This window comes from Lactuca virosa, chromosome 7, assembly GCF_052849685.1.
Source record: "Lactuca virosa cultivar CGN04683 chromosome 7, Lactuca_virosa_CGN04683_v6, whole genome shotgun sequence".
In the NCBI taxonomy this organism is placed as follows: Eukaryota; Viridiplantae; Streptophyta; class Magnoliopsida; order Asterales; family Asteraceae; genus Lactuca; species Lactuca virosa.
In genome coordinates this window covers 266,225,790-266,234,342 of record NC_136432.1, presented here as the reverse complement: position 1 = coordinate 266,234,342, position 8,553 = coordinate 266,225,790, and positions in this window count along the sequence as shown.

Genomic DNA, 8,553 nt, shown 5'->3' with positions numbered 1-8,553 from the left:
TCTAGGCATGCGAAGTGGAAAGATATTCAACGTCTCAATATACGAACTTAGTTGTTCGTATGAATCATTGTAAGAAGAACAATGAAGGAGATAAGAAAGAGCTTAAGAAGATTATTTCTTGGTACACGGAAATTCGAAGGGTGATGCTGTATTCCATCCAGCTTCTTACAAATTAAGAAGTTCGACTATGATTACAAAGGGGGAAATTGTAAGGGTTAAAATGTTGTAATTAGTCAAAATGTATTTTGCACTCTTCGAATGTTTTGTAATGTATTTTACTAAGGCGCTTTTATTCGAAGCTTAAGTGTCTATGCCTTAGCATATTTTTTGTACGCTTTCTGTTCCCTATAAATAGGGATATTTACTAGAGTTAGAGAAGAGTGTTTACAGACCTGTCTTTGTACTCTGTAAACATTCGAAAGCGTAATAGAGCTGAAACAAGATCATATTTACATCTGGTGTTCAATCTCGCATTCTTACTTGATTTTATACTCTGATTCATTTTATACTCGATTCTTTGATTCTTCAATGTCCCTAAAAGCATGCTTCAGCATGTCGACCAAAGCCTCCATAACTCAATGTGTTTCGAAGCCTTAATGGATATCTCATCACAAGGATTCCTACCCAATCAGCCTATATTCACATTAGTTTCTGAGCTACCTTACTCTTCTCATATGAGTTAAGAGTTAACTGCTTGGTCCATTCATAGGAGAGGTACTTTCGATTCTTGAACCACTCTTTTTCATATTAAAGTTCTTTCACGATCACACACAAAGACACATACCCAAGACATCTTTGATCGAAACCAATCAGGTTATAGGTATGTAAACAATCTGTGTTAATGATCTGGATTCACGAAACTGTGATGAAAGTGAAACCCAAAAACATCGAACCATTAAAGGAATTGACGGGGAACTTTGTTCCAGATTCTAACGAAACATTTGTTTCAGTACCACTTTTCGATACTCCAAATCATATTCTTTCTTTTTGCGTGGTCTTGCTAAATGTTCGAAACCCACGGCATTTTTGCCCAACAAGATCCAGGAATAATTTTGTTTCGTGGAATATGATTTCAGTGTGAGTATCAATCTAATTTTTTTGTCACTTAATAAATTTTTCCAAAGCATACTTGTCCCTGACTACACTGGTCAAATAGGTAATTTTGTTTACAGTTTATCACTCTTATGTTTAGATGTGATATGTAATGAAATTTTTAGCCACCCATGAGGCCTTATAAAAAGATGCCCTTTGATATTTCTCAATAAGTATTCAACTGTAATTTACGGGAAACCACACAAGTTGTTAGTCATCTCTCTTGATGATTCGCAAAGCGATCTTTGCCTGGGATCTTACTGCATTTGTGTTGAAATACTTTTGTTATCACAGAACATAAATTTTTCTTATTTTGTTTCTTATCTTTTTCTTTGACACACTTTGCACTCACGAAATCCTTGAGATTCTGAGTAATACCAACTCATGCTGATGATTTCGAAAGTCTGGCACATGATTTCGCTTTTCAACCCAAAAGTGAAAGAGCCCAACTTCCATGCTGAAGGTTTCTGACCACTCTTATCCTCTTGGTACAATCGAACAGACCGATGGATGTGACATTCTAGTTACTGTGTGGGTTTCAAGGAAAAGTGATCATCACTTTTTCAGATGTGGTTATCTTTACGGCTATAAGCGTGATTTTCAAGGAAAAACGTGGCATGACATTAATTGCAACCGTTTGGAATTCAAATTGGGTGTACGTATAAAAGGGAATTTGGGGATTCTATTCCAATTTTATGCTCACTTCAAATTCTCAAACGATTTGTCCCCTTTTTCACTTTGATATTTTTCAAGCTTTTCCAACCCTAACAATGGCGGCTAAGCAAGGTCTGTTGGGTTATGAGCATTCTAACACTCCTAAGTGTACATGCAACCCTAAATACCTTGGATCTATGTTTTCTCTATTATACATACAATTATGAACATCCAAGGTATTATCCTAATCTAGCATACAAAATAATAAATATAACAAGATAGAATACATACCTCTTTGATGTAGAATGTCTTCATGAAGCTTGAGTGCCTAGTGCCCCAAGTGTGACACCTCAAATGGTTCACACAACACCAAATACACTTGGAATAACTTGAGAGAAACTTCAACACTCCTTGAAATCGTCTAGCCCTCACACTCACACATTAGTGCACGATTTCTTGAGCCATGGGATTCTTTTATATGGTGGCTATTAGGGTTACACCATGTAACTCATAACTTTACCCATTCCTTATGCTCCACGGATTTTAACCTCCATGGAGTATCCATGGGTCACCCCATGGACTTAGTCCAACATAAGGAATCTTGGATCACAAGCCCACATATATAAGAATGAATGATTTACACAATCAACCCATATATTTTATTAGTCTCCTTTTGATTACTTAATTAATTCCAAATTAATTATTGATCAATACTAATTAAATAACCTTATTAATATATTAGAACTTATAATATATTAACCAACCTTAAGTGTTATTTCTCTCATTATAGTCTATCCAAATGCATGATGCCATGCAACCCAAATGGACCATGCCGGGTCGGGTCAAGTCTTACCAATTATAGTTATGGACTTAGACATTAATCCAACAGTCTCCCACTTGGATAAGTCTAAAACTATTATTGCGTATGACTTCAGGAACCGATCAGCAATCGTAGCTCTCAAAAGCTTCTGTCGAACTCTGACCTTGTCGATGAACTCTGACCTTTGTCAATGACTTGTCCATTAGATAAGGGATCATATATTCCTCCATTCTAGATATCATATGGACTGAGACATGGATTTTCAATCATTCTCTCTGTCCATTTGTTGTTTCCCGATTTCTGATTCATGATGACTGACTGATTGAACAAATCAAATCAGTCCTGGCTTGGCCAAGCACTCACATGTATCATCTTTAAATCATCGAGGGGCCCACAGATATCGCTTTTATCCTGAAGGTAAAAGGAATGGATAAACTTCGACTCATATGGCTTGTTCTACTACTTGTTGAATCATACACAAAGGCAAGTTTTATAACATCGAGTTACCGAATGCGTTTTCGTGCAATCAATGTACAACCAACTCATAGTAACAACTCATATCTCTAGGTTAGAAGAATATAAGATATTATCGTCTCATGATCACTCATGATAAAATCCATGAAGTGATTCAAATGAGCGCGGGTTGAATCCAATACTCAGAACTTATGAGCACTCATGAGTGTTGTAGCACCACTTTGTCCACCAACTTGGACCTCTACAAACCAACCCATGACAGTCTTGATTCGTATCTACTTCCAACATATGACCGACTGTGGATGGTTTGAATAACTTAATCATTCAGGAAGAGCGACTTAGTTATTCTGGAAGTCAAAACATGCAAAGTGAAACACAAGAATAAATGAATCAAATATGGTATCAAACCCTATGAATATAAATAAACACTTTTATTTATCACCATACTGATTACTCATTATTCATTGTTTCGGTTTTATCAACTCTATACTTGAATTAAAAACACTAGTTGTCCCATGCTCCAAGCATGTACACTATGTTTTTCTTAAACAATAGCTTTGCCATACACCAAGTATGCACTCTATGTTTGTCTATGATCCTTACTTTGTGAAATAAACCAATTGAACATAATTTCAATGATTCTAATTTCACACTCCCAAATCCTTATCGAAAAATGTGAGAATTTCAAATTCCTATCATTTATCGAAATCTGTTTAGATTTTAAACTTATATGCACTGACCCTCCTGTAATGAATATGTACAAAGTCACAAAGACTTGTCAACAATCATTATAAGGTATTCCAATGGAGATCAACTCCATGGAAACTAAGTCTCATATTCAAAGTACATTGCTTTGGACATGCTTCTTGCATTAAGTTTTCTAATCTTACACAGATAACTTCCACCTATGGAGACAACTCCATATTCTCATTTTGACTATCACTTCTGAATAAGAGATGCCTCTTTTCAGAATATGTCAATATGGTCCTTCCAAAATTAGTACTATACTTGCAACTGTCCCTGAGCAACCAATCTTTGGTAAACCTCAGATTGTCCTCGACAATTGCTTAATCATTTTAGTCATATCCAATTCTAGACCTTTTCCCTTCTTAATGCCTCTAGGCATTTGGAAAAATTTAGAAATGACAAATATTATAGCACATGCAATCGATCCTGTACCCAAAGAAAATGGTACACGATTCATGATGTCTCACATAAAGACATGATTCTAGACCAGTCTTTTGCTACAATATTTTTATTTGCCATGTTTTCAAAATTTGACTATGAAGAGGGATGCCGTAATCATAATCGAATTTTGAGAACGCAATATATAGAATTTCCTTAAGTTGAACCAATCCAACATGAAATTCATATATATATTCTTGACTAAAGATGATTAAGGTCTCAATATAAGCCTTTAGAACTGAAATGAAGTATATCCTCTCCCTTAATTATAGCAAAACAACTTTTTCAATCCCTGCAGCCTCACGAATTGAAACTTTTGTTTTCTATAACTAACATTGCTAACTTGCAACACTAACAATAATTATCATGCTCCCACTAACATGATGATTATTAGCATAACACTTATGCTCCCACTAGCTTTAACATGTACTCAGAAATCAGCTGGACTTCTAGAAATCAATACTTTATTGACTTTCTTACCAAAGTTCAGATTTCTGATACGAGATGCTTTGATAAAACTTTATCAAAATCATACACCTTTCCTTAGGTAGCATGCATGTGTGTCTAAACAATTTCAGAACTATGAAAAGGGATGCTGTAATCATAGTCTCAATTGTTTAGACCTTTTGCCATCTGCTTCAAATCTACTTGGTGGAAGTGTTTCCTCACCATCATTTTCATGAATCGGAGAGAAACCTTATGACCCTTAGATTTTATGGTGTATGTGTTCTTATCCATGTGAATCATCAAAACCATAGTCACAAGACAAGGATAATGACAAATCCAAACACATATGGACTGAACTTATGTAATCTTAACTTCTTGCCACCTGGCAGTACAGGGCCTGACATTGCTTCCAAGTTGTTATGCAACCAATTGAGAACTTTCAGAATACCTATGCAAAGCCAACTTTAACTGGAATGGGCACAGAATATGTCAACACGATAGGTTATAAACCTCAAGTCGTGTGCTAGTGAAGAATCTCAGGTTTTATTCTTGATTAGTTCTTGAAATTCTTTTTAGGATCTTTAAGACTCCCACTGTCCTCTTGATATATAAGACTATCTTGCCAAATATTCAAGAGATAGTGCAGATTCTTTATCAAGACAAACACTTCACACAATTGGCCTTAGTTGGTCTTTGTTTTATCCAAAACATCACAACTTACCAATTTCAAATGTACAAGAGTAGGACACTTTTACTCTTACATTTGACAAGTGTTTTAAACCTTACTTTAAGATATGTCACTCAACTTACAATCTTGGAGTATGACTCTAAGACTTGTTTTGGAACGAAGTATGAATCATCTTATTGATTTAACCATTTCAACAATTCATGACTCCTCTTCTTAGTCATAAGAATGCACGAAGATGTCCTTAGAAGACCAGTTGTGATGTGGTTCTTTAATCATTAAGATGATCACAAAGCATGATACTAAAGTACTCTCCCATCTTTTCAGATTTGAGAAACTTTTATCTTTCTGCCTAAGTTGATTCTTCCCAGTCGTTCTGCCATACATTGAGACTTTTCCAATGTTTCAGAATTATACTTAAACTTGTAAGTATAACCATATTTACTAAGCTTTAGTAAATCATGACGAATAGTCTTAACGATCTTTGTGGTGGACATGACCAGTGCACAAGAATGTGTACTCGGTCCCTTTAGTCCTTCACTTGACTCACATATACATGTGAACAAGGAATTAGTCTTAATTTTCCAAAGATGAAAATTCTCGTTTATCATACTATACAACTTGCATGATTCCAAGTTTCTATCCAACTGAAACTTGGGTGATGAGAATCTTTCCTTATTTGGTAAATTTAGACACTACCACAAATGAAAGAATCAAGTCCATTTTTTCCTTAATATTTCTATCAATGGAATCATATAAACAACGATTTTTCACAAATGCCACTTGTAGGGATATTTAAAATAAATATAAAATTAAAACCTTTTATTTTATTTCAAAATTTTGCGGAAAAAACTTATCCTTACAGTGCAAATGCATATGAAAAAGTTGTTGTTATCTATTCCTAAGCAATATATCATAACTCCTAAGTAACAGCTTCAAAATTCTGATGCGATCGAAATCCACCTACGCGATCAGAATCAACATATACTTCCTTTAAGCTTTCTCTCTATTCTTTTATTCTTAAAACATCAACATGTGACCCAGTCACATCATGTAATGAGGATCTTAGAATAGAAACTTAACAGAGTTAGATAATGGGCTCTACCTGAAGTAGAGTCAGACTTATTGACTTTAACATCCTTAGGTAAACTTGGCAGCTTTGCAATCAACGCCCCTTCCTTTGGCAAAATAAACATATGGACCCTTTGGTAATGGGACTATCTCAAACTTAGCCTTTCTCCTTACCATTTGGTCAACCGGGTTGACTATGGCCAATCCCTTTCCATTGGGAAGAGAATGCTTTTTCTGGATTTCCAGTGTCACCATTGTCACTGTCCATAAAGTTTTTGGGAAGTTGATCTTCTAATCAAATTTGCTTTACTATCGTTCCAAATCATTGCTGATTTAGCAGCACCAAGCAAATATATATGATCATTAAGGTTCATGTCATAGTCTGTTTCATAGTAGTCCCAAAGGAACTCACTATGTGACTTAGAAAGTGATTGAACATCCAACTTTCTCAAGACTTTGACACCCAACTCTCCCACCTTGTCAATATGTGACTTCATCTCTAAGATGTGATCACACATAGACCTTGCTTGCCATTAGGGCTTGAGTGACCTTGAACTTGTGGGTTAGGGAGAATAATTGGAGGAGGTGGAGGAAGTAAAGTTCCAAGAGATTTGGGAAGATCATAGATGTCTGAACTAGACATCTTTTGGGAGATATTCAAGATAGTTGATCTAAAGTCCTTAATATAACACCCAATATGAAATATTAATGCTAGGATCCAACAACCTATTTATAACTGGAAGAGGGATGCCATAATCCGAGTTATAAAATAGTTGAAGGTAGGTAAATGACGATTTACCAATTTCCACCATGAAAAACGAAATAATGTAATTAGGTTTTTAATTGGATTTGAAACTCCTAGATCTTTTGAGATTCATTGAACTTTTCAATGGCATGTTTCAATCTCGAGTGTGCCCTTCAGGTTTTGTGACTAGGATGTCGAGGATCACAAAACAAGGTGTGAAGTAACCATGCAAATATACTTGGTACTCTTAATATTTACCCCTCAATCGATGTGCCGGTTAACCACACGAGCTCCACCGATACTATGATAAATATTAAGTTACCCTTTGCCTACTTTGTTAAATCCAGGTTAGTTTGCCGGTTAACCACACACGCTCCACTAACGGTTTAAACAAAGTGCAAAGTGTAATTTCATGGATTAGCACCTTATTCACATTTTCCTAAGTAATTAAGATTGGGAATTTATAAGTGTTTAGTTACTTAGTAATTATCATTAATACTTTTAATGAAGGGAGAATTATAGTCCTTGTCCTACCCGTTCGGCTAACGACCCTCCACCAGTCAAGGAAGCGGTGGGTGAGAGTGGACACCCATTAAACTGCCATTTTATAGGCAGTAACCTTATACCCCCCTTATAGACCGGCTTCGTGAATGAGGCCTACTAACGGTAAGACTGACTTGCTCTTATACATATATTTATTATTAACTTATAATACTATAAAGTATAAGGGTTGAATTTTAACTTTTAAAATTCTAAGGGCTAACTTGGAATTAAAGTATTCATGGGGAAAACTTTACAAATTCCAAAACTTGAGGGAAAGTTTTGAAAATATTCAAAACTAATTAATTCCATAACTTATGTGTTTAAAGTAGTTTTAATTAAAAAAAAACTCTTCAAGTTCCATAACTTGAGGACAAGTTATGGAAGACTTTAAACTAATAAAAGAATGTAACTTTTCTTTATTTTTGTAACTTATGGAACTAATTAAGGTTACACATTTTATCATTTAATGAAGTGACTCTTAAACCTCTATAACTTGAGGACAAGTTATGGAGTCATAAAACCATTTAATGAGGACAAGACTCTTCATTTTTGTAACCATTGCCAACTTTTTATGAGTTTTATGAAACTTAAATGTGACTTTTCATATAACTTGAGGACAAGTTACAAAAACACATTTTAGAATCAACTCTTAGATTAAAATGGATTGAAAACACATAATCAATTAACTTTTCTATTAATCTAATAAACTCATATGAACAATGATAATTCACATCAAATTTTTTTCAAGTAATTTGCATAACTTTTAAACTAATACAATTCGATTTTTCAGCTAATTTTGCAAGTATAACAAGAAAACAAGCCTTGGCTCTGATACCA